The sequence below is a fragment of the Patella vulgata genome, chromosome 5 (assembly GCF_932274485.2).
Source record: "Patella vulgata chromosome 5, xgPatVulg1.2, whole genome shotgun sequence".
Classification (NCBI taxonomy): Eukaryota; Metazoa; Mollusca; class Gastropoda; family Patellidae; genus Patella; species Patella vulgata.
In genome coordinates this window covers 49494390-49513986 of record NC_065883.2, presented here as the reverse complement: position 1 = coordinate 49513986, position 19597 = coordinate 49494390, and the positions used below count along the sequence as shown (strand labels likewise).

Genomic DNA, 19597 nt, shown 5'->3' with positions numbered 1-19597 from the left:
CCAGAATGAGAATATAGTCAAGTCACAACTGGCTGAGACCTGCAAAGTGATAATGCATCTCTTAAGAAAACTTTATGTAGACTAAAAATACCACTAATGCTTAGTAATCAATGGCAATTTATTCACTTTTAATTTAAAATTTGATTGAATAAAAGTCTTAAACATAAACAGGATATTATCTTTTATCTTTAGGAAGATGCCACATTTTTGTTTGCTTTATTTAAAACATTATGTGTAGAAAGGTATAATAAATGCAGCTGTCCTGAATTTTATCTATAAATAACCAAACCCTGACTAACCTAAAACATAAAGCTATGGATAATGTTTCTGGCTGTCAAGAAAAACTCTCACCCTGATAATCTAGGTGAAATATGAAACCAATTTGGTCTGACACTGGTTGAGTTCACCCTACATTGCTGCCTTGGTACTTACTGTCTGCTTCCAGTCTTGGCAGACATATTGGATCTTGTACTTCCTGTTGCTAGCAGAGTTTCTTATTTTAACACTGTGTTACATTATATTATGTATGTATATATATATATACACTTTAACTAGAACAGATTTGGTAAGTAATATATTAAACACCTAATTTTACTTCTATTTAGGGTACTCTTTTATATGAACTTTAACAAATGTAAGCTATGTAAGCTATTGTGAAAATTATCTGACATGCAATTGAAGAATAAGTATAGTAGGCACAGTCAGTAATAAAGTAGCTGGAAAACCAGTACTGAAATTGTTGAAATTAGATGATCTTCATGAAGTGAAACCACATGTTGTGTGAAATTCTGATTAGTTCTGTGATTTTAACAACAAATTATATTTAAATAATGATAACATTTTTAATTCAATATAACAACTACATATGTATGACTTAGTGAATTGGAGGACAATAAGGAAATTTCTGGAGGGGCTCTTTGACATTTTGTTTTATTGGAAATGAAAAGAAATTAATTCATTTGTGTGTAGATGAATGGCATTCTGGTGACCGAACATAATTATGACAGTCAAGAGAAGGTTAAGTTGTTGACATTCACCTATGACAGTACCAATTAAATTTACACATCCCCTTCAACCATCTAATAATATGATTGGATTTTTTCACTACCTTAATACAGGTATGGTTCTCATCTTGAAGGCCTATTTTTTTTTACATTTTATTTTTAAAAACACAGAAGTGGAAATGGTATGTGCTACAATGTTTGAATTTAGAAGCACCAGCTATCTTTTTTCTCAGCCTACATATGCCAGAGGTTCTGTCTAATCTTTTCAAACAAATTAGAATAATGATTTAAAATCTATCAATTTGAAATAAAACAGGATGACTTCAACCAAGGTCTTTTCAGTTCATCTGTCTACAAAGTTCAAAGGTTGATATATAGCATCAAAATATCTATTTTATGTTTTTATTATGTATAGCTACAATATTTGATGACAGAAATGTGCAAATTTTTGAGTTTGTAAAAATGATGAGAATCTTCCCCAACAACGAATTATGGTGACAACTAATTATATAATGTAGACATGGCAAGATATGAATCATATAGAAGGGAAGACAACTCAAAAAGGGCACATGTACACAGAGCAAAGCAAGTTAAACTTTTGATGGACTTTGCCACTCAAACCATCCTCCCCCACATCCTAGCCCGATCATTAATAACTCATTGAATTTACAGATTATTGGCAACATTTCATGTCCTATATGCAGTGAGAAGCTAGTACACAAGAAATTTGTGCTTCTAATTACCATATTTTCAGTATACTTTGATATTTTTTTTGTTGAGAAACTTTTATTATTAACAAATGATAAAAAAAGGAGTGTTTAAAATGGATTGCTCTTGAAGTAGGCCATGCTCAAGTTGGTACCATTATCTGTTTTCTAAGTCTGTCATTGAGTCGACTGGCGTGGTTTCGAATCCCCGGTTGTACGTGGCAAGGAGTAGGGTCGCCTGTCCAACCTCGTGGGTTTTCTCCGGGTCCTCCAGTTTCCTCCAACTGCTAAAGACCCCTACGCGCAAGCGAATTATGTAAATAAAATTAAAACCATATGTTAGTCCCGAAATGACCTAGTTTGTGTCGAGTGGACGTTAAACCCCATTTCTCTCCCTCTCTCTATCTGTTTTCTTCTTGATTAAAAGTAGTTTTCGTCAGTCCATTGGTCCGGTGTTCATAATTACCTGTAGACGCTCTAGAGGCTAAAGTTATGGCCATTGATCATTCTAAAAAATTTTGTGGACTCTCTGAAGCCTAAAGTCAATATCCGATTGACTTTAAATTTATACACAGTATGTCAGGTCATGAAGTGAAGAAGACTTGATTTTCAACTATTTCCAATAATTACTGCCAGAGTTATGGTCCTTGATCACTTTGAAAAATCTTGTGGACGCTCTGGAGGCTAAGTTAATATCTGATTGACTTTAAATTTATACACAGTGTTTAAGGTCATGAGACGAAGAAGCCTAATCATTGTCAATGATTTCCGATAATAACTTCCAGAGTTATGGCCCTTGATCACTTTGAAAAATCTTGTGGGTGCTTTAGAGGCTAAAGTTAATATCCAATTAACTTTATATTTATGCAGTGTTTAAGGTCATGAGACAAAGAAGCCTATGAATCAGTGATTTCCAATGATTATGGCAATTGATATTAAATGTTTTGTATGCTAAATGTTAGAAAAGGGCAGAACTAGAAGCCAAATGGGTTGTTACTCATAATCAGTTTTTAATGTGTTGTAAATGTTTTCATTTCTGACAAAAGAAAAAATATGCAAAAACCCTTGTTGTCTCCCCAGACGACTTAGCTGCTGTGGGCGTATGTTTCATTGCCTGGTAACCTATCTTTCAGATTATTTATGAACAATGAATATTTGCAAATTGTTATAGTTCAAGCATCAGATACATATGTTTCTGTGCTTTTGAATTGAGCTATAAATTCAGTTGCTAGAGGAGATGATAAAATTCCAAGGACTCTTTTATGAGTGTAAATGTATTCTCCCATTATTAGGCTGTTCAGAAAAATTGTACTGTTGACATACATAGAGGAGTTATATTAACAGTTATCCAGATGGTAGTTGGCTGTATCTAGATGTATTCCTATAATATATATTCAGTTTGGTCGTAGTTATTGAATATGGTAATATTGAATTACAACTGTATATTGGTACATATTGAAAGAAACATAACCAACTATGGATTTGGTAATAATTTAACTAAATTTTGGAGAATTTCAAATAAATGCTTTTAAAAACTCTTTGTTAATTAATAATATGATTCTTGTAACAGATTACAACTGCTGTTAAATAGGATTTGTTGGTAGAAATAATTAGACAACTGGTGATCCATAATGATACTTTTAAATCTGTCATGTTGTATGGTTTTACCAAGATAAAAGCTGTGATTAATAAAGTCTATAGTTGATAGCATATGGTTAATATACTGGACATCTGTATCTCTTATTCCTTCGACTTAAATGTCATGAATTAGATTTTAAAACCAAGTTCCTGTGCATATCAAAAATATAATTCTTGACATGGTTATATTAATGTACTGGTTGATTAGTTTATTGGCCCTGCCTTGTTCTCCCACCATTGTTTAATTTCTCAAAAAAATAAATCCCAGAAAAACTTGCAAGAGTTGTAAGGGTAATAGAATGGTACCTCAAGACCACTAACACACAGATTCGATCCAGTACCCAACATTCCTGCATATTACCATAGAGTGCAAAAAACCCAAAAACTTTACTGAAAGAAAAAGTAAAAAGAAGAGAATTTAACCATAAATATTTGACTAAATGTTTACTCAGTATTATTGAGATAAGAGGACAAAGAACTATATTAAGTTATTAAAGGTAGTACAATATATTGAAAAATTCATTTTCAGGAAATAAACCAGATTAGTTATCAATCAAAATAGATTTTGCATGTTATGGGTGGCCAGTGGGGAGTCGAAAGGTCGTATGTGGCATATTTTGCTTATTCAGAATGAGAATTAACCGGAGCATCTTTTCATCTAGATGTGGTATTTCTAAATCAATAATAAGGAGTTTTTTATTTATTATTTCAAAATGTCATATATAGGGCGTTCCACAAAATATGAATATTGAGAGCAAAAATGTCATATTTCCTTGAAAAAAATCAACTTTGTGTCTTACCAAAGCATTACAATCAAACCAGGTGTCGCAAGGATTGTATTACTGAAGTTATTATTGCGTCTCTACTGCGTGAAATCTATGAAACTGAAGCAGGTATAGGTGAATTTTTTCCAGAGATACATCTTTGCTGTATAAAATTGCAAATTACTAGCTTTCACTCCTTATTTCTGCACTAGATGTTTAGCCCGATATGTGCGGATAGCTTTAAACAGCTACAAGTAAATTTTTTACAGAAACATTTGAGAAAATCTTTAGAAATACGTAATTTTACATATAACATTTAGATGTGACGTTTCTATACAGCTACAGTCCTCTACACATACATTTTTTACAGAAATATTTGAGAAAATCATTAGAAATACTTTTACATACAACTTTTTTTTTATTCATATTATGACCTTTTGACTCCCCACTGACATATGTTTTCAAATGTCAATTATGTGTCTGTCATAGAAGATTCTATACCCCATGTCTGCACCATAAAATCATGATTTTTATATGCCCACTTGGAAATGTAGTCGTATATTGCCATCGCCTCCGTCAGACTGTAGTCCACAATTTCTGGTGAACACTCTACAGATACATTTATTATCTGATCTTTTTAAAATTTATTTATGTTGTTTACATTAGTGGGACGAGGAATCCTATTTAATTTCAACAATTGCTGTTAATTTAATTACTTCTAGAGTTATGGTCCTTGTTTCAATTTGTAGAAACTTGTGAATACTCTAATGGCTAAAGTTATCCAATCTGTAGTAAATTTATATCGGTGTCTTATAAATGAACCCATTACCTACAAAAAAAAAAAAATTTGACAAGCCTTGTAGACAGCTCAGATGATTTAGCTGCTGTGTGTGTTTCGTTGCCTGGCATGTAGTTCCTTCCTAAAATTACATACCTTCAATTAACTAACAACAAATTAAAGATGTTTTAGAGATTCGGTCTTTCCTTTTTGTAGCCCAAAAGTTATCATCCGATCTTTGTTAAATTTATATGCATTATTTTAATTACTGATACGAAGAAGCTTATTGAATTTCAGCAATTTCTGTTTATTACGTCTAGAGTTATGGCCCTTGTTTCACCTTATGGAACTTGTGAATGCTCTAACATCAAAAGTTATCATCCGATCTTTCTGAAATTTATATGCATTATTTAAATTAGTGAAGTGAAAAAGCCTATTGAATTTCAGCAATTTCCGTTTATTATGTCTAGAGTTATGCCCTTGTTTCACTTTATTGAACTTGTGAATGCTCTAACATCAAAAGTTATCTGCCTATCTGTATGAAATTTACATGCATCATTTAAATTAGTAAAGAGAAGAATCCTATTGAATTTCAGCAATTTCCGTTTATTACTTCTAGAGTTATGGCCCTTGTTTCACTTTGTTGCACTAATCGCTCTAATCTCTAAAGTTATCTGCCGATCTGTATGAAATTTATTACATCTAGAATTATCGCTCGTTTCACTTTATTGAACTTTTTGCATGCTCTAACGCCGAAAGTTATCATCCGATCTTTGTGAAATTTATATGCATTATTTAAATTAGTGAAACCAGGAATCCTATTGAATTTCAGAAATTGACAATAATTACTTCTAGAGTTATGGCCCTTGTTTCACTTTGTTCAACCTTGTTAATGCTCGATTGATGAAAGTTATCATCCGATATGTATGAAATTTATATCCATCATTTAAATTTGTGAAACAGAGGCCTATTGAATTTCAGCAGTTATGGCCCTTGATCACTTTGAAATATCTTGTGGACGCTCTAGAGGCTAAAGTGAATATCCAATTGACTTTAGATTTATACACAGTCTTTAAGGTCATGAGACGAAAAAGCCCAGTGATTTTCAATGATGTCGAATAATTACTACCAGAGTTATGGCCCTTGATCACTTGTGGATGCTCTAGCCTCTAGAGGCCAAAGTTATCATCCGATTGACTTTAGATTGATAAACAGAGGTTAAGGTCTTGAGACGAACAAGTATAATGATTTTCAATGAATTTTGATAACTTGAACAGCTAAATCCATGATATTAAATGCTTCGTATACTAAAGGTTAGCATGGGGCAGAACTAAAAGCCAAACAATTTCTAATGATTTTCGGATAATTACTTAATGAGTTGTTACTCTTAATCAGATTTTAGTGTATTATAAATGTTTCATTAACGACAATAGGAAAAATATGCGACAACTCTTGTTGACTGCTCAGGCGACTTAGCTGCTGTGGGCGTATGTTTCGTTGTCTGGCAACCTATCTTTCTATCTTTTAATGGGTAGTGTTTTGAAGTACGGTAATGTCATTGAAATAAAGGTTCCAGGGGGATATATATATTTCATTTGATTTGCTAAAAACACCCTGTTTATAAGCAAATTAACTTTTTCTCCGACAAGAGCAGCAAGTTGCTGTGAACCTTTTCGAACCTGTTTAATACAGTTGATGTATATAACAGATAGATATGAAATATAATACTAGTAATATATTCACTAGTAATATATATAACAGATAGATATGAAATATAATACTAGTAATATATTCACATGGTTCACAATTTCATTTTGAGACCTGGACGTTTTTTTCTTCTAGAAGTTTTCCTTTTGAAATCTGATCAGGTTCCATATTGCTATGAAGATTTTCACGGTAGATGGGTAGCCATCATAAGGAGGTCTGATGCTATATATTAATAATATAAAGTAAATATATATGTTAGTCAGAAGATGAACCTTTAATATATTTATATTTGACCTTTTACTATCTTTGCTTTGTATCAATATATGATGGGATGGAGGGGGGATACCAATGATATTTTTGAAAGGAGCAATCCCATATTATTTATACAGGTGGATTAAAATTTGAAAACCAAATGCCAAAATACTGATCTCTAAGTTTAAATGTAAATCTGGGAAGGGAGGGGCGTGAGGGTCTCAAAGCCATCCACACAGAATTAATGAGCTTTATTCACGGTAATTTATCTCAGATTTCTGCTTAACGGAATTCCACTGTTGATTTGGAGGAGTGTCTTGATAATCATAATTGACCTTTATCCATGTATTTTCAGATTGAACAAATTGATAAAGGGTATTGTTATAATGTACTGGATATATACTACATATCTATGGAGATGATATTAGTTGTTGTATAAAATTTACAGAACAAAGAAAATGCTGGTATGTTATAATAACTTAACATCAACAATGTAGAGATATGAGTAATAATGGTTGTGTGACTCTTAAAGGTCACTGGAAAAGCATCAATTATTTTTTAAATAATGCAAGTAATTATGTCAACGTATCCTTTCCATAAGTATAACCCGAACCCGAATGTCAATATTACCTGCAAAAGGTTAATCCCTTTTTAACAAAAATATTGTGAAGGTTGAGTTCTCTGAAAGGCATATCAGTCTAAAAATGAGTCAATTCCAGTCAGCAGTTTCAAAATTACGATGAATTGAAAATTTGGAAACGTTGAACATCCTTTGCAGATGACATTAATGGAATATGGTCAATCAAAATGGTCAGTGGTTGGATTTTGTTATAGAGCAAATATTCAGTGTATTGTTTTGATTTTTTATTTATTGCCATTTTGACAACATTTTTGGGCTGTTTTGGTTTAAGGCCGTTTTGCTATGAACCATATAAGCTAGTCCCTCAGCAGCAGATAACTAAATAAGAGAATGAAGTTGAGATCTGGGCTGTATATTATTGCCGACAAGTTTAGAAACTATAAGATGATTAAAATGACTTTAGTGAATTGTTGTGAATGTATCACAGTTTGTGCCCTATGAATCACCCAGCAACATACTAAATGTCATCAGGTGCCTGAAGGATCAAGAAACGAGATTGATTGTATTACTGTTTGTTGAGAGGGTTGTACAATGATCTTCCAATTCCATAAATGGTGATATTGCAGACAAAATAACCAAAGATCATTTACCAGTAGGATCTACTAAGCCTGTTAATTTACCTCTAATTTAGTAATTAATTTATCAATATTGCATCAGCTCATCCAAAGAAATATGTAGAAACCAATGTATTTTCGGCATATACCTCAGTTGCAAGATTTATCTTTCCATAGAGTTCACAGTTATGTTTAAAATAGTGTATATGATAAGTTCAATATGCATATTATGATACACTCTGATTAAATATGTGTAATATAATACATGCTAATTGTCCCCGCCTTTCGCCTTTCGAAGAAAGCAGGGGACTATTAAAATGGGTTCGTCAGTCTGTCTGTCTGTCCATTAATCTGTCTGTCCGTCACACTTTTTGGGACACAATAACTCTCCTTCTAATTGACCTAGAATGTTCAAACTTGGTGTAGATGTTTATTAGGTCAATGCTTTGACGGAGTTCGAAGATGAGCATTTTCTGCTTAGGGTAAGCAGAGATAAGCAATTTGATTGGTTGATGCTTTGGGACATGATAACTTTAGTTCTAATTAAGTGAGAGTGATGAAATTTGGTGTATAGTTTCATTACATCAATACCTTGACCAAGTTCAATAATGAGTATTTTCTGCTCAGGGTAAGCAGAGCGATAAGCAATTTGATTGGCCGAGACTTTGGAACACAATAACTCTCCTTCTAATTGAGCTAAAATGTTCAAACTTGGTGTAGGTGTTTATTAGGACAATGCCTTGATGGAGTGTGAAGATGAGCATTTTCTGCTTAGGGTAAGCAGAGATAAGCAATTTGATTGGTTGATGCTTTGGAACACGATAACTTTAGTTCTAATTAAGTGAGAGTGATGAAACTTGGTGTATAGTTTCATTACATCAATACCTTGACTAAGTTCGATGATGAGAATTTTCTGCTTAGGCTAACGAGCAATAAGCATTTTGATTGGTCAAGACTTTGGAACATAACAACTCTTCTTCTAATTGAGGTAGAATGTTTAAACTTGATGTAGATGTTCGTCTTGACTGAGTTCAATGATTAACATATCGAGCTAAAGCTAAGCAGAGATAAGCAATTTCCTGATTTGGGACAAAATAACTTTGATTCTATCTGATAGAGAGTGATGAAACTTAGTGTATAGTTGATAATCAGTTTGATTGCTTGATACTTTGGAAAAAAATAGATGTGCGATTAATTAATATGTGTCATCTATTTATTTGGGTATTTCGGCGGGGGACATCAGCCTCACTGTTGGCTTGTGGTAAGTAGAGATAAGCAATTTGATTGCTTGATGCTTTGGGACACGATAATTTTAGTTCTAATTAAGTGAGAGTGATGAAACTTGTTGTATAGTTTCATTACATCAATACAATGACTAAGTTCGATGATGTGAATTGTCTGCTTACGCTAAGGAGCAATAAGCATTTTGATTGGTCAAGACTTTGGAACATAACAACTCTACTTCTAATTGAGGTAGAATGTTTAAACTTGATGAAGATGTTCGTCTTGACTGAGTTCAATGATTAACATATCAAGCTAAAGCTAAACAGAGATAAGCAATTTCCTTGGTCGATGCTTTGGAACAAGATAACTTTGATTCTATGACAATGTTGTTTTCGAGTTTCGCTGGTTTGACTTCGCGCATGCGCTACGCTAGAACGAAAGGTACCATGAGTACCAAATTCCGGCGAGGAACTTTTCACGTTGGTATCTAGGTACCCTGAAAATTTCAAGGTGATACCTGCATTCGTTCAAGTCTTTTGTTCTTGAAGTCTTGGCACCCAGGTCACCTGCTGTTCGTCATTTTTTTTGTAAGGCAATTTACGGCTTCCATAAAGGGGAAAAAAGTGGAATTTCGCCGCGACACCGGCACCGATTATCCGAAAACCATGAAATTTGGACAAAATACGCCCATTACCACCCCGGACTATATGCTTTACCCTCTTTTTGATCCCATTAAAAAAAAAGAGTTTTAGTTTTAGCAAAAACCGATTTTCGGAATTTAATATTGCTTTTAATTAGGGTTTCACACTGCGTAGCTTGTGTGAAACACTATTGTTTTTGTTAAAATTATTATTAGGGTTTCACACTGCGTAGCTTGTGTGAAACACTATTGTTTTTGTTAAAATTATTAGGGTTTCACACTGCGAAGCTTGTGTGAAACACTATTGTTTTTGTTAAAATTATTATTAGGGTTTCACACTGCGTAGCTTGTGTGAAACACTATTGTTTTTGTTAAAATTATTATTAGGGTTTCACACTGCGTAGCTTGTGTGAAACACTATTGTTTTTGTTAAAATTATTATTCTTATTATTATTATTCTTCTTTTGTTTTGAGTAGATCTCAGCAACTGATTGTCGGATCGTTACGATTTCTTCGGTTTTATCGGAAAAGTGGGTGTGACTTAGAGGATAAAGCTATTTTGAACGTTCTGCGACAATGCGAAATGTCCGAAATCACCGAAGCTATCGTTTTTAGAAATATTGCAGTAATTTTAACAATAATCATTGGATTTTAACTTTCGATGCATTTTGGCATAGCCGGAGACGGGGCACATAGCTACGCTACTTTTGATTTTTGATTTTCGGCAAATCTTCGCAGATATTAGGCGCTAAATTTAGAAAATTTAAATTTTTACAAAAAACTTTTTTATTTATGAATATTCTTTAATCGTGTTTTACACAAATATAACGAGTCATCTGACTTGGGCAAAAATGTGAAAATTTTTTGTTTCGGTAATTTTCCTTGGCCCCCATTGGCTAATTCAGTTTTTCAGTCCTAGATTAATTATTTATTGTTCGATTTGTATAAAACAAAGTTCATATGCTCCGTTGTCTCAATTGTCATTTTGTTTGTTACCAATAGTGTTATCTGTCGGCACCGGAAGTGGCGTAAATTGACAAAAAACTACAATTTTGACAGTTAGGTACCATTTTTCGAAAGCAAATATTATTTTTTTCAAATCTGGTATAACTGAAATTGTGCGCCCTTTAAAGGCGCACAAAATGTTGGGACCAGTTTTTTTAATTTCGATTCCGTTTTCGGGCTATTTCGATTAAAAGGTGAAAAAAGGTGTAAAATTAAGCTATTTACAACCCATCCAGCGTTTTCATATTTTAAAATATTACTTCGTAACTTTCATAAATCGTAGCAATAATCTGTACGGAGAGAATGTATGTGAAAATTAATTTGTAATATGCGCAGTTGCCGAGAAATGGGCAATTTTGCATGAGTCACTTTTTACGCTAGTTTGCCTGTAAAAGAGTCAATTATTATTCGATTTTCATAAAAGTGACACCATTTGATGTGTAATGTCAATTTTAACTAGGTCAAACCAATTTAACATTTTCAATATCACCGGAAATGACGTAATTTGGGCAAAAATTGTATTTATAGCCTTCGAAACCAGTAATTTATTCAAATGAGTCATATTTGTTATTTGTTTAAAATTTTGATATTTGATTCAAATCAACTAATACAATGAACCCTTACGATCATATAGATATCACAAAATGGTTTCTAACTTGTTCAGTTGCGGAGAAATAGGCAATTTTCAACAGGTCACTTTTTAAGGTTTTTTGTCAATAAAAGTGTCAATTATTATTCGATTTTCATGAAATTTTCACTGTGTGATACATAATGCCATTTACGATTTCATACAAGTAATTTAAGATTTTCATTATCACCGGAAGTAACGTCATTTTGGCAAAAACTGTATTTTTAGCCTTCAAAACAGATATTTTATTCAAATGAATCAGATTTGTAATGTTTTTAAAATTATGATATTTGATTCCAATCAACAAATAGAATGAACTCATTCGATCATACAGATACCTCAAAATGGTTTCTAACTTGTACGGTTGCAGAGAAATAGGCGATTTTCTACAAGTCATTTTTCAAGGTTTTTGGTCTATAAAGGTGGCAATTATTATAGGATTTACATAAAATTTTCACCATGTGATGATGCTATTTCTGATTTCATAAACCAATTTAACATTTTCATTATCACCGGAAGTAATGTAATTTTGACAGGATCACTGACATGTAGCAAATGAATTGATTGCTGGATTTGGTTGTTTCTGCGTCCATTTTATTTCATGTGTGCAATGCTTATGTGGAAACCTGTTTAACGGTTTCATTGGTACAGGAAGTGACATAAGTTCTAGGGTAACGTGGCACCGGTGAAACCCGTCATTACTGCTTCGCAGTTCTAGTTCTTATTATTATTATTCTTCTTTTGTTTTGAGTAGATCTCAGCAACTGATTGTCGGATCGTTACGATTTCTTCGGTTTTATCGGAAAAGTGGGTGTGACTTAGAGGATAAAGCTATTTTGAACGTTCTGCGACAATGCGAAATGTCCGAAATCACCGAAGCTATCGTTTTTAGAAATATTGCAGTAATTTTAACAATAATCATTGGATTTTAACTTTCGATGCATTTTGGCATAGCCGGAGACGGGGCACATAGCTACGCTACTTTTGATTTTTGATTTTCGGCAAATCTTCGCAGATATTAGGCGCTAAATTTAGAAAATTTAAATTTTTACAAAAAACTTTTTTATTTATGAATATTTTTTAGTCGTGTTTTACACAAATATAACGAGTCCTCTGACTTGGGCAAAAATGTGAAAAAAATTTGTCTCGGTAATTTTCCTTGGCCCCCATTTGCTAATTCAGTTTTTCAGTCCTAGATTAATTATTTATTGTTCAATTTGTATAAAACAAAGTTCATATGCTCCGTTGTCTCAATTGTCTTTTTTTTTGTTACCAATAGTGTTATCTGTCGGCACCGGAAGTGGCGTAAATTGACAAAAAACTACAATTTTGACAGTTAGGTACCATTTTTCGAAAGCAAATATTATTTTTTTCAAATCTGGTATAACTGAAATTGTGCGCCCTTTAAAGGCGTACAAAATGTTGGGACCAGTTTTTTTAATTTCGATTCCGTTTTCGGGCTATTTCGATTAAAAGGTGAAAAAAGGTGTAAAATTAAGCTATTTACAACCCATCCAGCGTTTTCATATTTTAAAATATTACTTCGTAACTTTCATAAACTCCTAGCAATAATCTATACGGAGAGAATGTATTTGAAAATTAATTTGTTATATGCGCAGTTGCCGAGAAATGGGCAATTATGCATGAGTCACTTTTTACGCTAGTTTGCCTGTAAAAGAGTCAATTATTATTCGATTTTCATAAAAGTGACACCATTTGATGTGTAATGTCAATTTTAACTAGGTCAAACCAATTTAACATTTTCAATATCACCGGAAATGACGTAATTTGGGCAAAAATTGTATTTATAGCCTTCGAAACCAGTAATTTATTCAAATGAGTCATATTTGTTATTTGTTTAAAATTTTGATATTTGATTCAAATCAACTAATACAATGAACCCTTACGATCATATAGATATCACAAAATGGTTTCTAACTTGTTCAGTTGCGGAGAAATAGGCAATTTTCAACAGGTCACTTTTTAAGGTTTTTTTGTCAATAAAAGTGTCAATTATTATTCGATTTTCATGAAATTTTCACTGTGTGATACATAATGCCATTTACGATTTCATACAAGTAATTTAAGATTTTCATTATCACCGGAAGTAACGTCATTTTGGCAAAAACTGTATTTTTAGCCTTCAAAACAGATATTTTATTCAAATGAATCAGATTTGTAATGTTTTTAAAATTATGATATTTGATTCCAATCAACAAATAGAATGAACTCATTCGATCATACAGATACCTCAAAATGGTTTCTAACTTGTACGGTTGCAGAGAAATAGGCGATTTTCTACAAGTCATTTTTCAAGGTTTTTGGTCTATAAAGGTGGCAATTATTATAGGATTTACATAAAATTTTCAACATGTGATGATGCTATTTCTGATTTCATAAACCAATTTAACATTTTCATTATCACCGGAAGTAATGTAATTTTGACAGGATCACTGACATGTAGCAAATGAATTGGTTGCTGGATTTGGTTGTTTCTGTGTCCATTTTATTTCATGTGTGCAATGCTTATGTGGAAACCTGTTTAACGGTTTCATTGGTACCGGAAGTGACATAAGTTCAAGGGTAACGTGGCACCGGTGAAACCCGTCATTACTGCTTCGCAGTTCTAGTTCTTATTAGGGTTTCACACTGCGTAGCTTGTGTGAAACACTATTGTTTTTGTTAAAATTATTATTAGGGTTTCACACTGCGAAGCTTATGTGAAACACTATTGTTTTTGTTAAAATTATTATTCTTATTATTATTAGGGTTTCACACTGCGAAGCTTGTGTGAAACACTATTGTTTTTGTTAAAATTATTATTCTTATTATTATTAGGGTTTCACACTGCGAAGCTTGTGTGAAACACTATTGTTTTTGTTAAAATTATTATTAGGGTTTCACACTGCGTAGCTTGTGTGAAACACTATTGTTTTTGTTAAAATTATTATTAGGGTTTCACACTGCGAAGCTTGTGTGAAACACTATTGTTTTTGTTAAAATTATTATTCTTATTATTATTATTATTCTTCTTTTGTTTTGAGTAGATCTCAGCAACTACTTGTCGCATCGTTACGATTTCTTCGGTTTTACTGGGAAAGTGGGTGTGACTTAGAGGATAAAGCTATTTTGAACGTTCTGCGACAATGCGAAATGTCCGAAATCACCGAAGTTATCGTTTTTACAAATATTGCGGTAATTTTAACAATAATCATGGGATTTTAACTTTCGATACATTTTGGCATAGCTGGAGACAGGGCACATAGCTGCGCTACTTTCGATTTTTGATTTTCAGCAAAAATTCGAAGATATTAGGCGCCAAATTTCGGAAATTTAAAATTTTACAAAAAACTTTTTTATTGATGAATATTTTTTACTCGTGTTGTGCACAGAATTAAAGAGTCATCTGACTTGCGCAAAAATGTTAAAATTTTTTGTCTCAGTAATTTTCCTTGGCCTCCATTGGCTAATTCAGTTTTTCAGTCCTAGCTTAATTTTTTATTGTTCGATTTGTATAAAACAAAGTTCATATGCTTCGTTGTCTCAATTGTCATTTTTTTTATTACCAAAAGTGTTATCTGTCGGCACCGGAAGTGGCATAATTTTACCAAAAACTACAATTTTGACAGTTAGGTACCATTTTTTGAAAACAAATATTATTTTTTTGAAAAATTATATGACTCAAAGAGTGTGTCCTTTAAAGGCGCAAAAAATGTCGGAAGCAGTTTTTTTAATTTCTTTTTCATTTTCTAGCAAATTGGATTAAGAGGTGAAAAAAGGCGTAAAATTGACCTATTTACAACTCATTCAGGCTTTTCAGATTTTAAAATATTTTTACGTAACTTTTATAAACTTGTAGCTATAATCCATACGAAGAGAATGTATGTGAAAATTAGTTTGTAATATAAGCAGTTGCCGAGAAATAGGCAATTTTGCATAAGTCACTTTTCACGTAATTTTGGCTGTAAAAGAATCAATTATTATTCGATTTTCAATTTTCTTTCGCCATTGGATGCCTAATGCCATAGTGGACTATGTCAAACCATTTTACCCCTTGCGCTGCCACCGGAAATGACGTCATTTGCTCAAAACTTAAATTTTAGCCTTCAAAAAACAATATTTTATTCAAATGATTCGTATTTGTTATTTTTTTCAAATTATGATATTTGATTCTATTGATCAAATAGATTGAACCCATACGATCATACAGATACCACAAAATGGTTTCTAACTTGTACGGTTGCAGAGAAATGGGCGATTTTCCTTAAGTCACTTTTCAAGGTTTTTGGTCTATAAAAGTGTCAGTTATTATTCGATTTTCATAAAATTTTCACCATATGATATCTTGTGTCATTTATGATTTCATAGAACTAATTTAACATTTTCATTATCACCGGAAGTAACGTCATTTTGGCAAAAACTGTATTTTTAGCCTTCAAAACAGATATTTTTTTCAAATGAGTCTTATTTGTATTGTTTTTAAAATTATGATATTTGATTCCAATCAGCAAATAGATTGAACCCATACGATCATACAGATACCAGAAAATGGTTTCTAACTTGTACGGTTGCAGAGAAATAGGCGATTTTCTACAAGTCACTTTTCAAGGTTTTTGGTCTATAAAAGTGGCAATTGTTATTCGATTTACATACAATTTTCACCATGTGATGCCCTATGTCATTTCTGATTTCATAAAAGTAATTGAACATTTTCATTATCACCGGAAGTACAGTACACTTACATGTAACAAATGTATAAAATGAATTGATATTGCTGGATTTTGTTGATTCGGCGTCCATTTTATTTGATGTGTGCAATGCTTATGTGGAAACCTGTTTAATGGTTTCATTGGTACGGGAAGTAACATGTTTAGGGTAAAGTGGCACCGGTGAAACCCGTCATTACTGCATCGCAGTTCTAGTTCTTATTATTATTATTCTTCTTTTGTTTTGAGTAGATCTCAGCAACTGATTGTCGGATCGTTACGATTTCTTCGGTTTTATCGGAAAAGTGGGTGTGACTTAGAGGATAAAGCTATTTTGAACGTTCTGCGACAATGCGAAATGTCCGAAATCACCGAAGCTATCGTTTTTAGAAATATTGCAGTAATTTTAACAATAATCATTGGATTTTAACTTTCGATGCATTTTGGCATAGCCGGAGACGGGGCACATAGCTACGCTACTTTTGATTTTTGATTTTCGGCAAATCTTCGCAGATATTAGGCGCTAAATTTAGAAAATTTAAATTTTTACAAAAAACTTTTTTATTTATGAATATTTTTTAATCGTGTTTTACACAAATATAACGAGTCCTCTGACTTGGGCAAAAATGTGAAAATTTTTTGTCTCGGTAATTTTCCTTGGCCCCCATTGGCTAATTCAGTTTTTCAGTCCTAGATTAATTATTTATTGTTCGATTTGTATAAAACAAAGTTCATATGCCCCGTTGTCTCAATTGTCATTTTTTTTGTTACCAATAGTGTTATCTGTCGGCACCGGAAGTGGCGTAAATTGACAAAAAACTACAATTTTGACAGTTAGGTACCATTTTTCGAAAGCAAATATTATTTTTTTCAAATCTGGTATAACTGAAATTGTGCGCCCTTTAAAGGCGCACAAAATGTTGGGACCATTTTTTTTAATTTCGATTCCGTTTTCGGGCTATTTCGATTAAAAGGTGAAAAAAGGTGTAAAATTAAGCTATTTACAACCCATCCAGCGTTTTCATATTTTAAAATATTACTTCGTAACTTTCATAAACTCGTAGCAATAATCTATACGGAGAGAATGTATGTGAAAATTAATTTGTAATATGCGCAGTTGCCGAGAAATGGGCAATTTTGCATGAGTCACTTTTTACGCTAGTTTGCCTGTAAAAGAGTCAATTATTATTCGATTTTCATAAAAGTGACACCATTTGATGTGTAATGTCAATTTTAACTAGGTCAAACCAATTTAACATTTTCAATATCACCGGAAATGACGTAATTTGGGCAAAAATTGTATTTATAGCCTTCGAAACCAGTAATTTATTCAAATGAGTCATATTTGTTATTTGTTTAAAATTTTGATATTTGATTCAAATCAACTAATACAATGAACCCTTACGATCATATAGATATCACAAAATGGTTTCTAACTTGTTCAGTTGCGGAGAAATAGGCAATTTTCAACAGGTCACTTTTTAAGGTTTTTTTGTCAATAAAAGTGTCAATTATTATTCGATTTTCATGAAATTTTCACTGTGTGATACATAATGCCATTTACGATATCATACAAGTAATTTAAGATTTTCATTATCACCGGAAGTAACGTCATTTTGGCAAAAACTGTATTTTTAGCCTTCAAAACAGATATTTTATTCAAATGAATCAGATTTGTAATGTTTTTAAAATTATGATATTTGATTCCAATCAACAAATAGAATGAACTCATTCGATCATACAGATACCTGAAAATGGTTTCTAACTTGTACGGTTGCAGAGAAATAGGCGATTTTCTACAAGTCATTTTTCAAGGTTTTTGGTCTATAAAGGTGGCAATTATTATAGGATTTACATAAAATTTTCAACATGTGATGATGCTATTTCTGATTTCATAAACCAATTTAACATTTTCATTATCACCGGAAGTAATGTAATTTTGACAGGATCACTGACATGTAGCAAATGAATTGGTTGCTGGATTTGGTTGTTTCTGTGTCCATTTTATTTCATGTGTGCAATGCTTATGTGGAAACCTGTTTAACGGTTTCATTGGTACCGGAAGTGACATAAGTTCAAGGGTAACGTGGCACCGGTGAAACCCGTCATTACTGCTTCGCAGTTCTAGTTCTTATTATTATTATTATTAGGGTTTCACACTGCGTAGCTTGTGTGAAACACTATTGTTTTTGTTAAAATTATTATTCTTATTATTATTATTCTTCTTTTGTTTTGAGTAGATCTCAGCAACTGATTGTCGGATCGTTACGATTTCTTCGGTTTTATCGGAAAAGTGGGTGTGACTTAGAGGATAAAGCTATTTTGAACGTTCTGCGAGAATGCGAAATGTCCGAAATCACCGAAGCTATCGTTTTTAGAAATATTGCAGTAATTTTAACAATAATCATTGGATTTTAACTTTCGATGCATTTTGGCATAGCCGGAGACGGGGCACATAGCTACGCTACTTTTGATTTTTGATTTTCGGCAAATCTTCGCAGATATTAGGCGCTAAATTTAGAAAATTTAAATTTTTACAAAAAACTTTTTTATTTATGAACATTTTTTAGTCGTGTTTTACACAAATATAACGAGTCCTCTGACTTGGGCAAAAATGTGAAAAAATTTTGTATCGGTAATTTTCCTTGGCCCCCATTGGCTAATTCAGTTTTTCAGTCCTAGATTAATTATTTATTGTTCGATTTGTATAAAACAAAGTTCATATGCTCCGTTGTCTCAATTGTCATTTTTTTTGTTACCAATAGTGTTATCTGTCGGCACCGGAAGTGGCGTAAATTGACAAAAAACTACAATTTTGACAGTTAGGTACCATTTTTCGAAAGCAAATATTATTTTTTTCAAATCTTGTATAACTGAAATTGTGCGCCCTTTAAAGGCGCACAAAATGTTGGGACCAGTTTTTTTAATTTCCATTCCGTTGTCGGGCTATTTCGATTAAAAGGTGAAAAAGGTGTAAAATTAAGCTATTTACAACCCATCCAGCGTTTTCATATTTTAAAATATTACTTCGTAACTTTCATAAACTCGTAGCAATAATCTATACGGAGAGAATGTATGTGAAAATTAATTTGTAATATGCGCAGTTGCCGAGAAATGGGCAATTTTGCATGAGTCACTTTTTACGCTAGTTTGCCTGTAAAAGAGTCAATTATTATTCGATTTTCATAAAAGTGACACCATTTGATGTGTAATGTCAATTTTAACTAGGTCAAACCAATTTAACATTTTCAATATCACCGGAAATGACGTAATTTGGGCAAAAATTGTATTTATAGCCTTCGAAACCAGTAATTTATTCAAATGAGTCATATTTGTTATTTGTTTAAAAT

General features: G+C 32.4%; 1 protein-coding gene across 1 annotated transcript in view; it reads left to right on the top strand.

Moving 5' to 3' along the window:
- Window positions 1-474: 474 nt before the first annotated feature.
- LOC126821149 (zinc finger protein GLI4) overlaps window positions 475-19597 on the top strand; it is a 188192-nt gene continuing 169069 nt past the window's right edge. The window contains exons 1-2 of the mRNA XM_056101269.1: window positions 475-565; window positions 7206-7314. The gene's annotated coding sequence lies outside the window, so the exon portion shown is untranslated. The remainder of the gene's footprint in view (window positions 566-7205; window positions 7315-19597) is intronic.